This window comes from Odocoileus virginianus, chromosome 22, assembly GCF_023699985.2.
Source record: "Odocoileus virginianus isolate 20LAN1187 ecotype Illinois chromosome 22, Ovbor_1.2, whole genome shotgun sequence".
Lineage (NCBI taxonomy): Eukaryota > Metazoa > Chordata > Mammalia > Artiodactyla > Cervidae > Odocoileus > Odocoileus virginianus.
This window is the reverse complement of record NC_069695.1, coordinates 17,882,206-17,905,607: the sequence shown is the minus strand read 5'-3', so window position 1 is coordinate 17,905,607 and position 23,402 is coordinate 17,882,206. Positions and strand designations below refer to the sequence as shown.

Here is a 23,402-nt window from a genome sequence, read left to right as displayed (position 1 = left end):
GGATGCAGTGAATGTCACAGGTGATAAATGATCCTAGGCAGCATACCAGGATTCAGTATTTGGGAAGGAGTTGTAGAGAAGAAATGACAGAGGCGCGTCTTAATGGTCTGTCTTGCCAAAACAGTGTGCTGTTTACTGTTGGAATTAGCATGACTGATTAGAACAGAGCTCTGAAAAGCTGTGAAAATGGCTAGAAAGATTCTGTGATTGCCTCAGTGCCCTAAATAGTCTTATGTCAGCAATTAGCATTAACAGTCCTTCATTAATCCATCAGATTTCTGATGCTGCACGTCCTAAAGCAGGAGATAACAGCGAATTAGGATTAGCCAGGCAGCGGTGTTGAGGCAGCATGTGGATGCTCGTCTTGGAGCAGCAGTGCCCGCCTTCCTTCAATCGATCCAGGGATCCAGAGAAGGTGGCATGTTACTAAGCAGTAGTCTGTAATACTGGAGGAGGGCATGGCAACCCGCTCCAGTATTCTTGCCTTGAGAAGCCCATGGACTGAGGAGCCTGGCGGGCTATAGTCCATAGGATTTCAAAGAGCTGGACATGACTAAAGTGACTTAGCGCACATGCACAGTCTATAATATCAACTCTATATCACAGACCCCTAGACTCCTGTTGTAAAGACTACGTTGTATTAATAAGATGTTGTTATAGAAACAACATTCCAAGTTCCCCCATGGAAAATGGACTCTTGATGCTAAATTCCCAGGGGTTGACTTCTTGTGGTGCTGGGTTGTCTCTGCAATGCCTGGGTCCCTATTTAATTGAGGCAGTGACACTGAGCACCCCAGTTATAACCAGGTGTCTACAAGACTCCAGGTTTGCCTCAGCTGAGTGTTTGTTCCCATAGCTATGAAGGTCTCTCCTCATTTTTGCTTGTTGAAGGCCTAACTCAGTTGCCACACACAGATAGATGTCTTAGTTCCTCCAATGAGCTCTCTTTCCCCTCGGAAGTCTTCTGTCCCTTATACAGCATCTGCCCCACTGTATAGCATCTATCCTACTGGTCCTCTTGGAGGTGGTGGGTGAGCAGCTGTCTCCTTGTTATCTTTGAAAGCTCCCTGATGATGGACTTGGTTTCATTTCATGCTTAAATCTTTTCTCTTTAGCTGTCACCTTGTGGCTGTTACTGATGAGAAACAGCTCTTAGTTCATATTTCAGATGATCTCGATAAAGTGCTTGAATTATTTACTCGAACAAGAAATAACATGCATATAATAAATTAGAATGTATTATTTTCTTATTAAGTATCTTAGGATAATAAGCAATGAATTATTAATGTACCACATCAGCATGTATTTTATTCCATTTTTATGTGTGTTTAAAATATAAAAACAAAATTAAAGTGGGCTGATTATTGGCCCTAATAGGGTGTTTTTAGGATTTCAGGGAAAATGACTATTTTTACTTACAAAGGAATCACTAGTTTAAAAAAAAAGAAAACTTTAAAATTTGCATTATGCCCTCTAAAATATTTCCGTGTATTTGGAATGTATGCTCCAAATATATTTGGAAAGAACATTCAGTGTATGTTAGAGTTTTAAATATTTTTACAAAAGTAAAAAAAAGTATTTTAAAAATAGAAAAAATGGTCTTCTGTTCATTGTGAAATCAACATTTATTTTATCTTCCTAAATTTTGACTTTTGATTTGAATGGCAAAGGTAATTTTGTAATGCTGGATCCAAATCTCATTTTCTTCTTATGTTTTCTCCCACCACATAAATAATACCTCAGGGTGTAACACACTAATATTTGGCATAAAATGCAGGTTACTACAGTACCAGCTGCTTAATACATAGTAAGCACTCTATAAATGTTAGCTTCTATTATTCATGAAAAAGTGACCATCCCTTTCAGACTCTTTCTTGCCTTAGCATTCATGGTGTACAGTCTTATATGATACTTATTTTTGTATCTCTCTTCTGACTATCTATTCTTTAAGATGGCAGAGAGTTTTGTACATGGTAAGAGATGAATACATAATTTATCCACTGAATACATAGTGAACTTGTGAACATTCTTTTAAAATTTCCTTCGCTTTGATGACTTGATGTTCCATAACACGGAGCCCAAACATGGTGACACGCCCAAGCGCAGACAAGTTAATTCCTAAATGATCCCAGAAAAGCCACTGGAGACCGAAGCCGTCCCTGGGGACCAGCCAGGAGTCCCATCTGCCTGGCGACGGCTTCCTGGCTGAGAGTTTTCCTAAATTACCAGGGGAAGTGTTACAGCGTGTAGAGACCTCTGAGAAACCGTAAAACCCACAGAAGCCCTCCTCAACTGAATCCGATGGAGTTACCCGTTTGGTTAAGATTAGTTACTCAGTTTATTTATGGTGAATGACTCATTTTGCTTCTGTTTGTGCAGGAAAGGTGGGAGCAAGTGTTAGAGACAGACAGCAGACAGTGGCTTCTGTTTTCCAACTGTGCAGTCGCAGGAAAGAAAGGGGTCCCTTTCTCAGAGCTTCTGCTGGCGTCCCTCACATTTCAGATGAGAGCCGTTGATCAGTTCAGAAGTAGGACCTGACCTGTAACTTGCTGTTCTCTGTGTGTGTGCTTATTAAGCATCGCAGGACTTCATAGCAGGCACTCAGGGCATCCTTGGAGGGGGGCTAGTTTACAGATCAGAGGAGACAGAATTTCACAATGGCTCACCTGTTGGAACTGGTCCGTGAGAGGCTTCATTTGGTTCTCCCAAGGCTCTATGTTTGGCCAGCAGGTTAAATCATTTTCAGGTCAATGAATGGAATTGATCATTGCATTACATTAATTGTGTTGTAATGTACCATTTATTTGCAAGTCAGAGCAGTCTTCCCTGTCATTAATTTTATTTATTCTCTTTAATGATTCGAAACTTCTGGGCATCTCAGAATTGTAAGTTACTCTACTGGGTGATATCATGGTTCCCATATGCCCTAATGGTATCTTCTGAGCTGTTTGCAGCCCAGCAGGAGATCAGACCTGCCGGAGTCGCCATCAGGACAGGATGGCAGGCCCATGATCTGCTGAGAGGTTTAAGAGGAAGGAAAGTTTATGTAGAGCTGGAGAAATCTGGAGGACTTCAGAGAAGAAGGTGCATTTTGTTCAAGGCTTTGGAAGAAACTTTGGACTTAATTAGTTGTGAGATTTCACGTGTAGACATCATAGTTAAGAGAAAGCAGCAGGCATGGTTATTAGTAACTGTGTGGTCATGTCAATGCATTCATGGTCATTAAAAGTGTTAAACTTTTAAATGTTAAAATTCTTCATCCATGTGTCGGTCTCTAAGTACAGTGATGTATTTTGTCAAATTTAAGATAAATGTAATTTTTCCCCTTCAGTCTTCTTTTGCTGCAGGGTATATTTCAGAATACAGTTTTGAGTTGTTCAGGTTTTTGTGATCTTTTACTGTTTCATTTAACTATTGGGATTCTTCATAATCAAAATGGGAAAGGAACTCTCATGTCCTGTGCTGTCCTTTGAAGGGATATTGCACAGTGTCCCAGGTGGAGGTAAGGACGTTAGTGTTTACTCCATAGTGAGAGCAGCCTGCCTCTTCCTCACTGGCCTTGGAGCCATTGCATTCATCTGTTCGCTCATTCAAAAAATATTTATTCGGCACCTACTGTATGCCTCAGGCACTGTGTGGTGTCTGTAAATTGTACTTGCATGCTTTATGGTATGTTTTATAGTCCTTTTCTTTCTTCTGTTTCATTAATGGGGCTTCCCAGGTGGCTCAGTGGATAAAGAATCCATCTGCCAGTGCAGGAGATGCTGGAGACTCAGATTCGATCCCTGGGTTGGGAAGATCCCCTGGAGGAGGAAATGGCAACCCACTCGAGTATTCTTGCCTGGAGAATACCACGGACAGAGGAGCCTGGTGGGCTGCCGTCCTCAGGGTCGCAAAGAGCCAGACATGACTTAGTGACTGAGCATATTCCATTAACATTTCTTTGTGGAATATAGTAGATTCTTAATAATCGTCAAATGAGTGCATATCAAAAAATCTCGGAAGGGAATTAGGGCGTTAGTCAGCAGGATGGACTTGTTGAAAATGCCAGTCCTATTTTGAATCCGAGTGCAAACATGAAGCACGTTGTTTCATAGAGGTGCATTAGCACAGGATGCGTTGATTACTTTTGAAGCATTTCTGGTGCTTTGCTTTAATTTAGCAGATAATTCCACAGGTGAATCAGATCAATTGTTCAAAAACTTAATTTTGCATTTTTGACTCATCTTCCTACCTGTGCGGAGAAGGCAATGGCACCCCACTCCAGTAGTCTTGCCTGGGCGATCCCATGGACCGAGGAGCCTGGTGGGCTGCAGTCCATGGGGTTGCTCGGAGTCAGACGCGACTGAGCGACTTCACTTTCACTTTTCAGTTTCATGCATTGGAGAAGGAAATGGCAACCCACTCCAGTGTTCTTGGCCTGGAGAATCCCAGGGACGGGGGAGCCTGGTGGGCTGCCGTCTATGGGGTTGCACAGAGTCAGACACGACTGAAGCGACTTAGCAGCAGCAGCAGCAGCCTACCTACTGGGATTTTGGTAGTGATTTACACTTGAAGGAATTTTCTTGGCTTTTGCCAGAAGAACAGATATTTAAGTTTTTGATACATTTATTAATGCCAAACTGTCTTTAGCCCATTTCAGCTCTTTGCTGATTTGAAGGTGAGTCACAGACCATTCAGCCAACCGGACAGAAAACAAGAGATTGGTGAGTTAAAGCTTCATGGGCTGTGTGCCCCCTCAGCTCTACCCCCCGTGCACCCAGCCAGTCCCATTCCCAGCCAAACCAGAGTAGTGGAAGGAGGTCCAGAATAGAATGTCTGACAAAGAGTGTTGTAACTGTAAGAAGAAACTTATTTGGAAGGCAGAGGTTGAGGGGTAATAGCTTTGACTTCATGTGATTAATCTAGTGTGTGCCATTAAAACATTTGTGCTTCTTGATGTTTTCATCTAGAGCTCACATTTTTGGAAATGGAGAAAGGCAGTATGTAATAGAATTAAAGGTTCAAATTCTGTTGTACTAAATGTTTTGACTGCCCTGTGTTGTATAAACTCAGTGGCTTTCAGTTTCTTAAAAATGGGTCTAATGACATGTGCTTGGGAGACACCTTTGTGTCTATTGCAGGTTTTTAAAAAATTATTTTAAGCTCATTTTTATTGATTGAGAATGAGACTATCTTTTGAGGCAAAATCATGTAGTAATACATGACTCTATTAAGTTATTTAAATTAGAGTCACAGTTTAATACATTTGCTATTTGGGTATTACTAGGTTGATTCTTATGTTAATTCTAGATTTATTAACAGATATGCTTGAGTCTGACAATTATTCATCTTTTTCTGTTGATTCAGCAGTCATTTGTATAGTCTAACATGCAGATGGATTTCTCATGGTCTTTTAAAAAATGATTTTCTTTTGATTTCATCACTTGGTACAAGACATTTCATTTATAACATTTCTAAATTCAATAAAATATTACATTATTCCATAAGCAGTAATCATTGTAAACTCTTTTCTCACAGTGGAAAAGTTATCTTCTTAAATACACCTCACCATGTTTGTTTCTCTAAAATGGTAGTATCTTAATTTGTAAATTTTTTCCCGAGTAATGCATTTAAAACTAGGTATCTCATTTCCACTTAAAAAGCATTTTTAAAAAATTTAATCAACTTGTATTGCTCTAAATGCTTTTAAATCTTACAGATGTTGAGCTAGCAGATATTATCCTTATTTTGTGAGGGATGCAATTTCTTGCTATTTCCACTGACTGATTTCCTGTGAACAAATAAAATATCCTTGCATTAGTGTTCTTGTCCAGTTAGATTATATCCGTGCTTGAACACTTAGTCAGAAAATGCTGCCACATTTAACAAGGGAATCAGTAACATAGGAAACAGCCTTGTTATCAGGCTTTATTTCACTTGTACCCAGATAAAAGTTCTTTAGTCATTTGAAAGAAGGAAGTGAATAACCAGTCTTTTCCACAGAATTTATTTGGTGGGAATAGTGGGAGTGGAAGTGGTCACCAGTTAAAGATGAATGAGAGAATGGAAGAATAATTGGCTGTGATGGATATTGACCTAAGAAAGGAAAATGATGCTTCAAATAAGTTTCCTGTATCTTCAAATGTCAAAAAAATGATATATACTTTATACTTTTTTATACTGATGATAGTGAAGGACAGGGAGACCTGTCCATGGACTGAAGTGCAGTCCATGGAGTTGCAAAGACAACAGTAATACTGATAATTAGCATTTGGGGCTTGTCTTCTGCACTGGTGCAGATAAGCAAGGTTGAAAATCCAAACTCGCTGCATTAAGCAGCTTTTCCCAGTGTCCAGTTGAAGGAATTGATTAATTACAAATATCTATACAATTCCAAATTATCTGATAGTTACCTAATTTGAAACAAATAATTGTATGGAAGGAGCCTTAGAGATTATTTTATTGGGAGGAATTCTGTGATCAGGAGGAAAATCGAGGTCCAAGGAAGCTTATTTTTCACAGGTGTTTGTGTATTAGGATGTTTTCAGTTGCAAGCGACAGAATCCCTAATTGAAGCTAGTTTAAGCAAACTGAAAACAAAGAGGTATTGAATTACGTGGCTGGGAAGTCTTTGAGTGGATTTGGAACCTTGACAGTATTTCCAGGACGTGTTCCTGCATCTCTTGGTACAGCTATTTTATCCGTGTTTCGACCACTGTCTCCTCGGTGACACAAAGAAAATTACAAGGTAGTAATTGTGCATCTTGTGTTCCAGGTCCCTGAGACAAGTATGACTTTTAATAATAGTGGCGATTGTAAGTTCCAGACTAGCCATTCCAGTAAGGGAGGAGAGTGGCTTTTTCTCTTGTGTATTGTAGCTGTGTTTAAATTATCAGGAAATACCCCAATTTTCCTGCCTCAGGTTGTCTGCAGATCTCCTCGGCAATTTTTTGCCATGGCCAGGGGTAGAGTGTCATAATTTTAGGCTGTGCCCTCATTCCTGAGAAGGCTTGGGGAGAAGGACACGTAGGTGATGGCAGGACTAGAGCCACCTGGAAAGGGAGAGGCAGGTCTCTGAAAAAGGCAGCAAACCACCAGTGGAGTGATGTGATGGCTGATGGAGTCTGGCCTTTCAACTTCCAAGCCAGTGTCACTGCTGTCAAAACCTTGATACATGGCCAAACGGGTGGATAAATGAGGAGAGTGCCTGACTCTTAGTGGAGAATGTTGTCTATTTCATTCTCACCTAAAGGGCGCCCAGAAGTTTGAGTTCCAAAATCTTGACTCGAAGCCAATAAAAGCTTGTAGTTACAGTCTTTTGGAGCATAGAGCTTTTGTAAAACAAATTCAGTGTCAGTGATGTGATAAACATAGACCAGAATAAAGTGTGAATCTGCTACCAAAAAAAAAAAAAAGTTTCCTTTTCTTTTTTTTCCCTAAATGAGAATGTAAATAATTCCCGAGGGCATGTAAACGGCTCTGTTCAACAGGCAGATCCCTTCATCCTTTCTTTGCTGAGCATACCTGGGCCTGGCCTCAGGCATCTTCTGGGGGTGATGGTCCTTTCATGGTTCACATCCTCATGGGCTACAGCCCACCACCCGTGCTTTCCTGCTCCAGGGCCCCTTTATTATCTTCCCCACCACTTTCTGTTCATTTCAGTAGATGTTCCTGTTTCTTTTACCAGATGTTAAATTCCTCAAAAGCAAGTGCATCTTGAGTTTTTCTGTATCCCTTATTTTTCCCAGGGAGGATGCTGAGAATGAATGAGGAGTTTCATAAATATTTGTCATGTTTCTTACTTACCATCAAAGGTCCATATAGTCCCAGCTATAGTTTTTCCAGTAGTCATGTATGGATGTGATAGTTGGACCATAGAGGAAGGCTGAATGCGAAAGAATTGAAACCTTCGAACTGTGGTGCTGGAGAAGACACTTGAGAGCCCCTCGGACAACAGGGAGATCAAACCAGTCAATGCTAAAGGAAATCAAGCCTGAATCTTCCTTGAAAGGACTGCTACTAAAGCTGATGCTCCAATACTTTGGTCACCTGGTGCAGAGGGCCAACTCACTGGAAAAAGCCCTGATACTGGGAAAGATTGAAGGCAGAAAGAGAAGGGGACAACAGAGGATGAGATGGTTAGATAGCATCACTGACTCAGTGGACATGAATCTGAGCAAACTCTGGGAGATAGTGAAGGACAGGGAAGCCTGGTGTGCTGCAGTCCATGGGGTCACAAAGAGTACGACAAAACTTAAAACTGAGCAACAACAACATCGGAATCATCTTGTATTATTCAAGGGCCCATGCTAGGCTGAATCATATTTAACTGGTTTTTTGTTTCCTTGGTCATTTAAAAGTTCCTATGTTATTAATCTCCAAGGAAGTATGAATTACTAAGGAGCACGATTATCCAAAATGGAGTTCATAGATAGGTTTCATCTCAACCAGTAGATTTGTCTTTTTATATTAAATACTAAGTGTGTTAATGTATGTATATATCTTAAATTTACATTTGATTTTGCCTCACTGTTCACAGTGAGTTTTTATAAATGTGATCAGAAATAATCCATCATATCAGGAAGGAGGGTGAGACAAGAAAAGCTGTAGTTAATCCCCAAACCGCATAATTTATCAAGATAGGATTGCTATCATGTAAAAAGAGAGCGTTTAAGTTCTCACTCAAATGTACATATCATTCAGATATTATTTACAGAAACCTGTATACTTTAATCATACTCTGCATATAAAATCAGAGGAAGAGTGTGAATCTAAAGAAGAGGGTAATTAACCAAGACTGTATTCCTGGATCAGATGGGCTACTCTAATCACTAAACATTCTTATAGTATTTCATATGAACGTAGTGATTAATCAAAGGTAATTTTAAAAATTAAAGTATATCTGAATTACAGTGTTATGTAATTGCTGCTGTATGGCACAGTGACTCAGCTATACACGCACACACACACACACACATCCTGGAGTAGGCAATGGCAACCGACTCCAGTATTCTTAACTGGGGAATCCTATGAACAGACAAGCCTGGAAGGCTATTGTCCATAGGGTCGCAAAGAGTCAGACAAGACTGAAGCAACTTAGCACGTATAGATATATATATATATGGTTTCACAGGTGGCTGTAGTGGTAAAGAATATGCCTGCCAATGCAGGAGATGTAACAGATTTGGGTTCGATTCTTTTCATATTCTTTTTCATACTGTTTTCCATTATAGTTTTTCACAGGATATTAAATACAGTTCTCTGTGCGATAAAGTAGGACTTCATTGTTTATCCACTCTGTCTACATCAAAGGTAGTTTTAAAATGGAAGATGTTTATTTATAGACATTAGATTGTTGGCATCAGAGAACAGGGTGGTAAAAAATAGGCGAAACTTGTATTGAATGCTTGCTCTGGGTCCTGCACTGTGTTTTCATGCACGTGAATTAATCTTCCCTTCCGTCCGTGAGGCGAGCACTTTTGCAGATAGTACTCCACCTTACAGATGAGGAAACTGAGGCTTTGAGGGGTCAGTAAATGGTGTAAGGTGGATCCAGCCTTGACCCCTGGCCCTTGGGGGAACGATGAGGGATGTTGAGCCCTGTCTGGGAGTGCTGAATACAGAAGGTGCATACTAAGGGCAGGTATCTGACTTTCCAACCACCTGTTCTATCTGTACCCATGGCACACATTTCCCCAAATACCTTAGGATCTTAAAGCAATTAGGTCTTCTAGGCTTACTGACTTGGTTCTGTGAAGAAAAGAAAAGTAGACATTTGTTTCTGAGAAAGATTGCACCAAAGTAGAGAGTGCCCTTAATTTGCATCAACTTTTAAGAAGTGTTTTAGGCATGAGGAGTTTCCAGTTTTTCCCCCCAGAAAGGCTGCATGGCATTGTACCCAGGGAGGAATAGAATATACATTAACCTCCTTCCAGATGACCATTTGTTCTCTTTTAGAGACGAGGTCTGCTCTTAGAAGTTGGGCAGACTTCACATCTAATTATTCTTCTGTCGTTACCATTTCCTCCTCTAATCCTAAACCCCATGGAGGTTTTATTACTTGGGTTGGTGGCATTAGCCCGTCAACAGCTGGATGAGACAGAAGTTAGAAAATGGACTTTTCGAGGTCAGGAAGCTAAGCGGCCAGAAAAACCAATTTGTCAACGTAAATCATCTTGGGAATGGAAAAAATTATCCCACAGCATGGGGGAGAAAAGGCTGCTGTGAGCACCTGCTTTGTTTTGTGCTGTCTTCTGTTGGTGTTTTTATTAAAATTTTTTTTTTTTTTTAATAGCAGCTTCATGTCTTCATCGCAGAAGCTTTCTGTGTTGATTTGTCAGAAGCTGCGGTGGGGTGGTCACTTGGGCTGCTTAACAGAATGTTTATCATGAAAATCATGGTCTCCTTTTACCCTCTGGCTCAATTACCTGCAGCCAAATCAACCTACAAACACGTAGAAGTTAAAGGGACCCGAGCGTTCAGTCATAACCTCTCAATCCACGTTTTATTCCTTTTTAAAAGAGCGTCATCTTTGTAGTGATTATCTTTTAATGATGAATACTAATGCATTTTCCCATATTTGGGGTGATAGCATATCAGGAATGAATTTCACTTCCTGGTTTTATGAAAATTTTTATTTCACACTATTTAGGAATATATTTGACATAGTATTTTATAAAATTTATATGTAGTCTTCTCTTAAAATAGATATTCTTTTGAGCTCTGTTATAAGAGCAGAGACATGGATTCCTTTTAGAAACTATGAGGTGAGGGAATTCATGACATCGAAACACACGTTCCCTCACGATTCTCCCTTTCAATTACTCATGTTTTGTTTTTTCCTTCACATGAGTCTTTATGAGATAAAAATGTACGTACTGCCATGGCATGAAATAAAGGCCACCATTGGAAAGCCTTTGTTTCTTAAGGCTCAAAACTGTATTTCTTTATTTTCAGTGTGAAATATTTTCAGATTTCTGGGTTATTTCAATGGACTGAGAAATCCAAATGACTGTTTCTTTAAATAGTAAATATGCAATTTACAATAATCCGGGCTTATTGTTTTAGAAGCCCAAAGAAAAGTTATTATTTTTTACTCAGCTTATCTCTTTCTTTTCCTTTCTTATGTTGCACTTATACACAGAAGTACAGTTCATGAATGGATAATCTATTGATTAATTTCAAAATGTTATTCTGTTATTAAAACAATTTAATATTGAGGAAATAAAAATTTTTAAAAAGTTACAAGGAAAGAAAACTTGTAGTAACCAGGCAGCACATATTGAAATGTAATAATTGTTGGAATTTGTTTTTTTTTAAATTGCCTGTACACTAGTATTACATATTTTAAAAAATTTATTTATTTTAATTGGAGACTAATTACTTTACAGTATTGTAGTGGTTTTTGCCATACATTGACATGAATCAGCCATGGGTGTACATGTGTTCCCCATCCTAAACCCCCCTCCCACGTCCCTCCGGGTCATCCCAGTGCACCAATCCTGAGCACCCTGTCTCATGCACTGAACCTGGACTGGGGATCTATTTCACATATGATAATATACATGTTTCAATGCTATTCTCTCAAATCATCCCACCTTAGCCTTCTCCCACAGAGTCCAAAAGACTATTCTTTACATCTGTGTCTCTTTTGCTGTCTCGCATCTAGGGTCATTGTTACTGTCTTTCTAAATTCCGTATATATGTGTTAAAATACTGTATTGGTGTTTTTCTTTCTGACTTACTTCACTCTGTATTATAGGCTCCAGTTTCATCCACCTCATAAGAACTGATTAAAATGCATTCTTTTTAATAGCTGAGTAATATTCCATTGTGTATATGTACCACAGCTTTCTTATCCATTCATCTTTTGATGGACAGCTAAGTTGCTTCCACGTCCTAGCTATTGTAAACAGTGCTGTGATGAACATCGGGGTACATGTGTCTCTTTCAATTCTGGTTTTCTCGGTGTGTATGCCCAGAAGTGGGATTGCTGGGTTTTTTGGCAGTTCTATTTCCAGTTTTTTAAGGAATCTCCACACTGTTCCCCATAGTGGCTGTACTAGTTTGCTTTCCCACCAACAGTGTAAGAGGGTTCCCTTTTCTCTACACCCTCTCCAGCATTTATTGCTTGTAGACTTTTGGATAGTAGCCATTCTGACTGGCGTGAGATGGTACCTCATTGTGGTTTTGATTTGCAATTCTCTGATAATGAGTGATGTTGAGCATCTTTTCATATATTTGTTAGCCATCTATATGTCTTCTTTGGAGAAATGTCTGTTTAGTTCTTTGGCCCATTTTTTGATTGGGTCGTTTGTTTTTCTGGAATTGAGCTGCAGGAGCTGCTTGTATATTTTTGAGATTAATTCTTTGTCAGTTGCTTCGTTTGCTATTATTTTCTCCCATTCTGAAGGCTGTCTTTTCACCTTGCTTATAGTTCCCTTTGTTGTGCAAAAGCTTTTGAGTTTAATTAGGTCCCATTTGTTTATTTTTGCTTTTATTTCCATTACTCTGGGTGGTGGGTCATAGAGGATCCTGCTATGATTTACATCAGAGAGTGTTTTGCCTATGTTTTCCTCTAGGTGTTTTATAGTTTCTGGTCTTACATTTAGATCTTTAATCCATTTTGAGTTAATTTTTGTGTATGGTATTAGAAAGTGTTCTGATTTCATTCTTTTACAAGTGGGTGACCTGTTTTCCCAGCACCACTTGTTAAAGAGATTGTCTTCTCTCCATTGTATATTCTTGTCTCCTTTGTCAAAGATAAGGTGTCCATAGGTGCATGGATTTATCTCTGGGCTTTCTATTTTGTTCCATTGATCTATATTTCTGTCTTTGTGCCAGTCTCATACTGTATTGATGACTGTGACTTTGTAGTATAGCCTGAAGTCAGGCAGGTTGGTTCCTCCAGTTTCATTCTTCTTTCTCAAGATTGCTTTGGCTATTTGAGTTTTTTTGTATTTCCATACAAATTGTGAAATTATTTCTTTTAGTTCTCTGAAAAATACCATTGGTACTTTGATAGGGATTGTGTTGAATCTATAGATTCCTTTTGGTAGTATACTCATATTCACTATATTGATTCCTCTGAACCATGAACATGGTATATTTCTTCATCTGTTTGTGTCATCTTTGATTTCTTTCATCAATGTTTTGTAGTGTTCTATATATAAGTCTTTTGTTTCTTTAGGTAGATTTTTTCTTAACTATTTTATTCTTTTGGTTGCAATGGTGAATTGTATTGTTTCCTTAATTTCTCTTTCTGTTTTCTCATTGTTAGTGTATAGGAATGCAAGGGATTTCTGTGTGTGAATTTTATATCCTGCAACTTTACTATATTCATTGATTAGCTCTAGTAATTTTCTGGTGGAGTCTTTAGGGTTTTCTATGTAGAGGATTATGTCATCTGCCAACAGTGAGAGTTTTACTTCTTCTTTTCCAACCTGGATTCCTTTTATTTCTTTTTCTTCTCTGATTGCTGTGGCTAAAACTTCCAAAACTATGTTGAATAGTAGTGGTGAGAGTGGGCACCCTTGTCGTGTTCCTGACTTTAGGGGAAGTGCTTTCAATTTGTCATGATTGAGGATAGTGTTTGCTATGGGTTTATCATATATGGCTTTTATTATGTTGAGGTATGTTCCTTCTATGCCTGCTTTCTGGAGGATATTTTATCATAAATGGTTGTTAAATTTTTCAAAGGCTTTCTCTGCATGTATTGAGATAATCATATGTTTTTTATCTTTCAATTTGTTAATGTGTAGTATTACATATTATAAGAAGAGTGTTTTTCTCTTAAAAGTTGCATGTTCATTGGCATGCTATAAATAGGATATTTTGTAATACTCTGGGGATTTTTGTGACAAAAGATGCACTGAGATTAATTCTTTTGCAAAATGAAGACTGGGTTTTTTTAAATAAACACTCCTGTTAACTCTGCTTATAAATTTAGATTGTTTTATACTGGGTTATCTTTTCTTAAGAGTGATGAACACTTGTATTTATTTTATTTTCAAATCAGAAAATTCTTTATTTACTGTGGACGTTCTTTCAACTAACACAGATGACCAGTGAATAAGCTCCCTTACTTCTGTAAAATATGCCAACTAATGTCCTTCTTATTCTCAACACAGTAGAATTGTATGTACAGAAGAATCATTTGTATATATCCTCAACCCTGTTTTGTTGTTTAGTTGCTAAGTCATGTCTGACTCTTTGTGACCCCATGGACTATAGCCCACCAGGCTCCTCTGTCCATGGGATTCTCCAAGCAAGAATACTGGAGTGGGTTTCCATGCCCTCCTCCAGGGGATCTTCCTGACTCAGAAATGTAACTCACATCTCTTAGGTCTCCAGCATTGGCAGTCAGGTTCTTTACTGCTAGCACCACCTGGGAAGCCCATATCATTTAATATATAAAAATAAAATTTTAAGTGTTAAAGTTACATATTTTTGTATGTATATATACATATTCCTCTGTAAATATTTAAACAGATTTGTATACTTGCAATATAAAAGTAAAATTTTAAATTATAAAATTTAAATGTATATAAATATATAATTAAATGGATTTAAATTTTATAGACATTTGAATATGTTTTAGTATAACTTACTATATGTTAAAATATATAAATATATTTAAAATAACCATATATTTGATTTTAGTTAATACATCTGTATACAACTTTTGTCAGCTCTTTCATATAATTATACATCTCTTTCATATAAAATTAGCTAATTGGAAGCAGAATGTGTTTCTGCCTAAAACTCTTCAAAACCTTATGTGGTTAGCCTTTGGAATAGTTTTGTTAGAAATGTTGTCTTTATAAGTGAAAGCCAGCAAGTATTTACTTAAATATTAAGTAGTTAATGGGGATAAAAGCCAGCTCTAATTTAATTATATAAAATCAATTTTTAAGTAACCCACGTCACTTGACACTATTTATTATTAGGTGCATTAAGGGGCCTGTGATTTAATCATGTTCCATTCTACCTGTGGAGTCATTCCATCCGTTCCAAGAAAATACTTAGTGTTTAGAAATGAAATGAATTCATGACCCACTTATTTTATCCAAAATGGGAAGCTTTGTTTTCCTTTTGTTTGGTGCACTTTTAATCACAAGAGGGGAAAAAAAAAAAGACACTTTGAGAAAGTGTGCAGAAGTAAAACTTAAGAGCCATTTTAGTGTTAGAATGGTGACGTGCTTCTTGGCAAAGCATTAAAATGCACACATGCTACTGTAAACCGTGTGGTAGCAGTGAATGCCTGAACTTCCATGCCCCTGCGGGATGCTGCTCATTTGACCGTCAGATAACTCAGGAGACAACGCAGATGAAGGCAAGTCCTCTCTTGTGGATTTATAAAGCCTGCAGAAATTAAAAGTCCTCTAGTAAGTGACATTGTAGAGGACTAGACCATTGAGCTGCTGGATGATCCTGAGGACAACGTCTCAGATGGAGAGTCTGGCCTTTGGTCTTGGAAGAAGTGTAAGTCAGGTTTTGTCAGTTCCCCAAGACTGTATCTGTTCCAAGCTAGAGTCACGTGGGTATTTTGTTACTTATCATGAGCAAATAAGGCAGACTTGAAAACAACTGAGTGCCCACACCCTTTAGCCAGGGTGGCCTTTCTTTGTTGGCAAGCCCTGTGCAGACACGTTAGGATCACACTGTTCCTGGTGGGACTGGAAGCAGGGGGTGGAATGTGCTGTAAGGCTTAGCTTCCGTCTGCACTCACAGGCCCAGGTTTACACTGGCCATGTGACATTAGCAGGAATGCATCCTTGTCCCCTCCCTGTGTCCTGCATAGACAAATAAGCTGTCTCTTGCATGTGTGTGTTACTTGCTTGGCCGTGTCAGACTCTTTGTTACTATGTGCACTGTAACCCACCAGGCCCCTCTGTCCATGGGATACTTGAGGCGAGAATACTGGAGTGGGTTACCATTCCCTTCTCCAGGGGATCTTCCCAACTGGGGATCAAACCCCATCTCCTGCATCTTCAGGTGATTCTTTACCAATGAGCCACCAGGGAAGCCCCATGTCATGTATATTTTACCACAATTTAAAGACAGGGGAAAAAATGATCAGTGAAACTGCCCTAATCATGGATATTTAACATTACACATTTGCCAGAACTCATTGGTTGTACATTGCAGAGGGAACAGTAATGTAAATGTGGACTTAGTTAATAATAGTGTGTCAGTTGTTAATAGTAGTGTGTCAATATTAGTTCTTCGGTTGTGCAAACGTAGCACACCATTGGCAAGGTGTTCATGATAGGGGAGATGGAGGGTGGAGGAGGGAAAAGAGAATAGGTAAGAACTGTGTATTTTCTGCTTGATTTTTTCTGTGAAACTAAACCTGTTCTTAAAAAAAAAAAAATTGAAATCTATTCATTAAAGCTTTCCCAAATGGCTCGGTGGTGAAGAATCTGCCTGCTAATGAAGGAGATGCCAGTTCGATCACTGGGTCAGGAAGATTCCCTGGAAAAGGAAATGGCAACGGACTCCAGTATTCTTGCCTGGGAAATCCCATGGACAGAGGAGCCTGGTGGGATACAGTCCATGGGGTCGCAAAGAGTCGGACTCGACTGAGTGAGCCCACATGCATGCACTATTCATTAAAACAAAGAAACTTAAAAAAAACACATGGGGCTAAAGAAGCAAGTAGTATAGCTGAACTAGATTTTGAAGTAATTCACATACCGGAAAGAGTCCTGGTAAAATCAAGTACCCGAGATCACTGGGTCGTTAACAACGAATATATTGTTAAAATGAATATATTGTTAACATGAATATATTGCCAGTATGAGTATATGGTTAATCTTCATCTCACCCTTCCTGCTGCCGTCACTGCACAGATGCCCTGGGAAGAATTCTGTGCCGCGTTAGAAAGAGAACAAGGGCTTGGTTTTCGCCGACGTGTTAAACAGGGACATATGTTTGGAGCACAGAGTGAGAACTGCTTGGCGGTGCCACTGTTTACCTGCTTTCTTTTTCAGGGCTGATTGGCTGGACCTCCTGTCTTCCTTTCTTCAAGAGAACTAGGAAAGATTTCCTGTTTCCTTATTTCCTTATCTGTGGAGGGGTTTCACTTGTGTGGTGATTTTGTCTTCCCTCCCACCCGACACCGTGTCCCCGTCCTGCAGGGAGCTGTGGTCCTGCCCCAGCAGCCTCGTTGTCTTAGGCCGCATCTGGTCCTCTGCCCATCCTCCCACCTCGCCTCCACTCTTGCAGGTGGACCTGGGCTTAGGAAGCAGACACAGTCATGTTTTCTTTCCATTTCCCTTCAGAATCTTCCAGCTTCTTAGCAGCCTCCCATTTTCAGACTCAACTTTGGATTCTTAACTGAACAAGAGGTGCTAGCTGTATCCGGCTCTGTTTCCAATTCTTTGAAAGATGCTGAACACAGCCACCTTTACCCCGGGAGCCCAGCCATCCCAGATCGTCGGAAGGTTTGAAGGCCAGGCATCTCCAAGCGCTGCTATTTCTGGATTTCACATTGACAGCCGCCAGATTTCAGTGAAGGCCGTAGACTGACAATTCCTGGCAGGCCTGCGATCGCCGTTGGCAGTCAGAGACAGCGGGCCCCTCCGTGCTCCTGACTCAGGACAAGCATTCCTCCTGAGGTGCCTTGTCCTTTCTGATGATGGATCGAGCGAGACAGGCGGCACATGGGCAGACAGACACCCGCCCAGGCGTTTGGTGCCATTTAACAGCTTCCTCCCACTCCTGACATTTTCATTCCTCTCCTTTGCCCCGTGCATCACTAACTGTTTGCGTCTTTTCTTCTTTACACAGCAGTAATGCAGAATGACAGGAGCCACGTCCAGCCTCCGTTTCCATCCTCTGCTCTGTTCTAGTCCAATTACACAGTGGGTTTTTACAAGTGCGGAGCCACACAAGGCACACTGCAGTTTTGATTGTACCTGACCTGCGCGTGTGTGTGTGTGTGTGTGTGTGTTGGGGGGGAATGTCATTCAAGATGGCTTGAAATTTACATGAAGCATTGCTGCTTAAAAAGAAGTGGTAGAACAGAAAGGTGTTTCATCTCTGACTGGCTCATGCTGGCTTGGGCTTGCCTTGCTGGTCAGGAAGCCTCTTTCCCAGGGAAGAAGAATGAGCCTGGATAGTGTAGGGCTTTCCCTCACATACAGAAAGCCATTGCTTTGGAGCCCACTGTGGTATAGTCTGGCTCACTTTATAAAAAGATCCCTCTGCAATTTTTTTTGTAGAACAGATTATACAGGGACAAAGGTGGAAGCCAGGTGACCCATTAGGAATCTACTGAAATATTCAGTGCAAAAATTGTTGATGGTTGATTGGACTAGTGATCACGAGGCAGGTGATGGAATGATCAACCTTGGGGTGTATTTCTCATGGTAGAACCAGAGGATTTGATGTGTTGGATTTGAGTTAGGAAGGACTGGGTTGAGGGTGACTGTAAGGTTTCTGGTCTGAGCAGCTGGAGTGATGGCATTGCCAGTAACCAACCTTCTCCCCACTCTTTCCCATGTATGTACACTTTTCATAGCCATTTACACAAGGCTTGGAAACCTTATTATATTTGGAGGCTCCAATGCAGTCAGTGTTTTGAGAAGATGGAGTGCTGGGCCAGGGTAGGTGGGAAAGCACTTAGAGGGTGTTAAAAGCAGGGACTCATGATTCTGTTTTTGGGTTGACCTGGGAGGCGGTTGGGGTGGCAGGTATATGGGTCTAGGCCAGAGTTCAGGTGCACGCTCATTATTTCGTATTGAAGCACATTTTTAGTCAATAATACCAGGCACCAACCCTACAGTATACCCAACTGAGAGGAAATGAAGCTCATTTACTTGTCTGATAATGTTACCAAATGGTTTCAGGTGTTAGAATTTCATTAAGACAGCATGTTGCCTCTCACTGTACCATTTACATTGTGTGGCAGGTATTTCACATTAATCTCGAGCATAATTAATAGTTGTGGTAATTAGATTACCATTTGGTGATGATCTGCAGTGCAGCAGAGAATGGGAGGACACAAGAAAAATGAGGACCTCGCAGGTCTGTGTCATTCGTGCCCTCAATATGAGAAACTTATCAAAACGGGTCACCTCCGAGCATTCATGTGTTGATGCTTCCCTGCAGTTTGGTTTATTACAACAGCTCAACAGTGAGACAGTTTTAACGTGAAGTGGAACTCTCCTAGGGCCCTTGGTCCCAAGCCACTGAAATGGAATTGTTTTATGAGGATATTAACACTGTAACAATGGTCCTTGTTGAAATATGGGTTACTTTTGATAACATTAGAGAAATATTAGAGAAACCATAACACAAAATATATGGTTTTGTGTTAAGGATCCATGTGCGTAATCTAACCAAAGAAAAAAGAAAAGTTTGGCATTTTACAGCTTTATTAAATTATTGAACATATTTAAGACAGAAGATTGTTAGAGAGTGTTTTGAATAGCTTTTGTTAACCTAGAGAGACACTTGATAAGCTATCCATAGGCCAGTAGGAAAAGGGCATTTGCATAGAAGTCCCTTTTCTGCCATGGTTGGCCCTGGAATGATTTCAGAGGATTGTGTAATGAGGGCAGAAAGTTGCAGGACTACATAGAAACTGCATGCTGCTTAATAAATTATTCATGTTTGCCCAAAGGTGTAATTATTCAGTGAAATGAGAACGAAAAAATTAGTTCTGTATTAATGTTTATTTATACTGGTACTTTTTTAAACACGCTCACATTTTCCTGCTAGACATAGTCCAAAGGCAATCCACATAAAGTGTTGAATCAAGTTGGAATTCCCAGGATCACTGGTGTTCCTCCTTTTCTATTTCTATTATTGTTGTATTTTGTGTGCTTTCATAGAAAGTTTCTTTTATGTAAAAGGAAAATTCAAACTCTGAGTAGAGCTATTCTTTAGCTTTAATGAAAAGCTAAGTGAAGGAGGAGAGTGGTAAGACACTTAAGGGCAGGTGTGCCTGCCTCCCCGGTCTTCCCATCTGCTCTGGGATGAAGAAGGGTCACAGTGACACTGTTCTGTGTTCTGATGGAGGTGGGGTGTCCGCTTCTCCCCTCCTCCTGAAGTCCAGGTCAGGAACCATGATTCTTTCCCTTTTTTGTCTCAACTGTTGTTTCACTATTCGTTGCCACAGTGTTTAATACATTTTAGTTCAATAGTCTGTGCTTGTACTCTTGAACCTGGAGTATCCAGAAGCACAGGCTGGGTGGTTTCTACAAAGCAGATGTCAGAGCAGATCTTTCTTCCACTTAAAGCTTTCCAGCAGGTTCTCATCTCAGAGCAACCCATTGCCCTGAGTCCTGCCTGGTCTGGGATTTTTCCTCTGCATCCTTCTGTCACTTGGCCCCTGTGACAGCAGCTGTGGCTGCTGCCACACGGGCCTCCGACCAGCCCATGGACCAGGCTGGCTGTGCTGCTCCCCACAAAGACCCTGGGGGCCTGCGCCCAATACCAGGATGCCTGTTCAGCTCACTTCTTCACCCTGGACCCTGGGAGGCCAGTGTAGATGCTACCTTCCCAATGAGGCTCATGCTGACCACTCTTTCCCTATAACTACTGTTCTGGGCATCCTTGGTCCCAGACCCCCTTATCTTTGTCCTGTGCTGATTTTCCTGTTCAGCATTCAGCAATATTGGTCCAATGAATGAATGTATATATATCCTGAAACTCCTCTGTGGAAAGGCTAAGTCTGCTGCCCCCAATATTTATTAGAGAGCATCCAGTGCCCTGCTGTGGATGCCCCATGGCCACCAGGAATGTCCAGTTAGAGTAGCAAAGTGGGGAGGCAAGGAGAGGAGGGTAGGAGGCAGTTGAAGCAGTGGAGAGTTTTTGTAGGCTTAGGGCTGGGACTCAGCCCTTGGCCATAACCCAGTCCCCTCCCCACCTCTGTTTGGTGGTCATGATTGCAGGATGAAAACAGCACAGGTGGCTTCAGTGAATGGCCTGACCTATGTAGACATCCTGCTTATGCGTAACCTGCGGGAATTTTATGCACAGGTGTCTGTCCCTTCCCAGACCTGTTTGAATACCCAGTTTCTAGAGCAGGGGTGGCTGCCGTAGCTCGGGTGCTTACCCCCTGGGAGACTGGTCACCAGGCTTTGCTTGAAAGCATTCACAGTGGGAAGCAGTGAAGCAGAGGAAATTTTTGGAAGAGTTAAATGTCAAGAGATGAGGCTAAAGGCGCCGAGCTGAATCTTGTGTTTCAGAGACCTTCATGATGGGCAGCTTTGCAATTCCAGCCTCCTGCCGGATGTGCACACACACACATGTGCACACAAGAAAGTTAGGGACAGAATGCATGTTATCTTATACTTTCGTTGGATTTAGTGGATGGTTGAATTGCCTCTTAGACAATTTCAACCTTGTCCAATAGAAATATTTTGTGAACTACAGTTTCAGTGTAACATTTTCTGGTAGCTACATTTGAAAAAGTAACAAAGATTTAATACCCTTTCATTATATATTTTGATATATTTTATTTAACCAAAATATTTAAATGTTGTCATTTCAACATGTCATCGGTATAAAATTTATTAATGAGATCTCTTACATTTTCTTAAATTAAGTTTTCAAAATTTGATGTGTATTTTATACTTGCATCTCAATTTGGACTAGCCACGCCTCAGGTGCTCAATAGCTGTATGAGGCTGGTTTCTTCTCTATTGGACAATATGGCAACTGTAAAGAGTTGGCTATAAGACAGAAAGCTTCCTATGTATGGATTCTCTTTTAAAGTGGATTCTGTCACTCCTTAAAAATATTTTTTTAAGTTAGTTTTGATCCAGAGTATATTTTCAGTCTGTTAATTGTGTTGTAGCATGCTCGATGTTATGAATCAGACTGTGGAAGACAGAAAAAAAACGTTTATTTATATATGATCATGAACATGGTCCCTAATGGTGCAGATGGTAAAGAATCTGACTGCAATGCAGGAGACTCGGGTTCAATCCCTGGGTTGGGAGGATCCCCTGCAGAAGGAAATGGCAACCCACTCCAGTATTCTTGCCTGGAGAATGCCATGGACAGAGGAGCCTGGTGGGCTACAGTCCATGGGGTTGCAAAGAGTTGGACAGGACTGAGCCCACAAGCACATGAATGTGGTTATTAGTGGTGATGATTCTATTTTGTCTTAATCATTGGTGAATCAGGTAGCAAAGATGTAAACAGTAGAAACAGAGCAGCTAAGAGGGGATCTATGTACACATTCATGTAGGTCTGATACGACTTTCTGTTTTAGTACGTGTGAATTTATACAGGTCTGGCTTCAGAAGTCGTGTACCAGTGCTCTTTTGTTTATTGCAAGATTATCATCTTTTCAAAACTGAGCTGAGGCTAATATAAAGCAGTGACATTTTGGTCCTCTTCCAAGGAATTTTAGCTATTAAATACCCCACATGAATTCTGAAAATAATATTCTAAGGATGCTTGCAGTACTGAAATAACTTGAGGGACTTTGAAAGATGATTGTAAGGCGTAACACATGCTAAGAATCTTAGGGTGGTCATGGATGCCCGTGATATAAATAAGATGCAGAAGGTAGATCTTCACATCGGGAATAAATGGCATTATTAATGTTTTGTTCTTAACATTCCAAGCAAAACAATGGTAACAGTTTCTATACTTTAAAAAGCTATCACTAAAGGATGCTAACGTTTAAGAAAAATTAATATTGTAATGAATCCCCGAGTCTCAGCAACTTTCAGCTCATTCCCTTCTGTGGACGCTTAGCCCCCCTTGTGCTGTCTTCTACTCCCCAACCCCAATTCAGACAGACAAGTAATTATATACACACCAGCTAAATGTCTGGTAAAATCTCTGGGCAAAACTGAGTTGACTTGTGTGGAACTGAATTTAAAAATACTTGATGGAATGTTGCTTCAGTCTCTGCCTCCTTGTCAGGTTGCATTTCGTGCCTTGCCTGGTTTGCAGGACCTGTGTCTTGGTCCTGAGAGCCGTGGGTATGCCCTGTCTCTCCTCCTTCCTGCCTCCTGACCATGTAATGCTGGCTTCTGAGGGCTCACCACCCAGCACCTCTACATTTTGTCACTCTCAGAAAAAAAATATACTCATGGCCTATCTGAAAATTTTATCTGTTTCATATCTAGGCACTGTCTTTTTAGGAAGAAAATATTTAACTAGTTAAATAGAGGAGTGTTTCATTATTGTGGAAGTGGAATGAAAATGATGCACTGCGTTAAAATTCTGTCTTGATCTGTATGTCTACTTTGGTAAGCTCTTTGTTCTATTTCTATAGATGCATAGAGATGCAGCCAGACACTGTCCTTTTGCTCAGTTTCATGGAAAAGAAATGACTTTTAGTTCTAGTGGTTCAAAAACCAAACTAGGAGTAGTCAGAGCCCCCAGATCTCTCCCTAGAGTGATCCTTTTTGTCCTCGATCTAGTGTGTGATTTGTAGTAAAGAGCGT

At 40.3% G+C, this 23,402-nt stretch overlaps 1 protein-coding gene across 9 annotated transcripts in view; it reads left to right on the top strand.

The window, feature by feature from the left end:
• Positions 1-23,402, top strand: part of PTPRM (protein tyrosine phosphatase receptor type M) — a 635,772-nt gene that overhangs the window by 62,006 nt on the left and 550,364 nt on the right. The gene's annotated exons all lie outside the window — the stretch shown is intronic.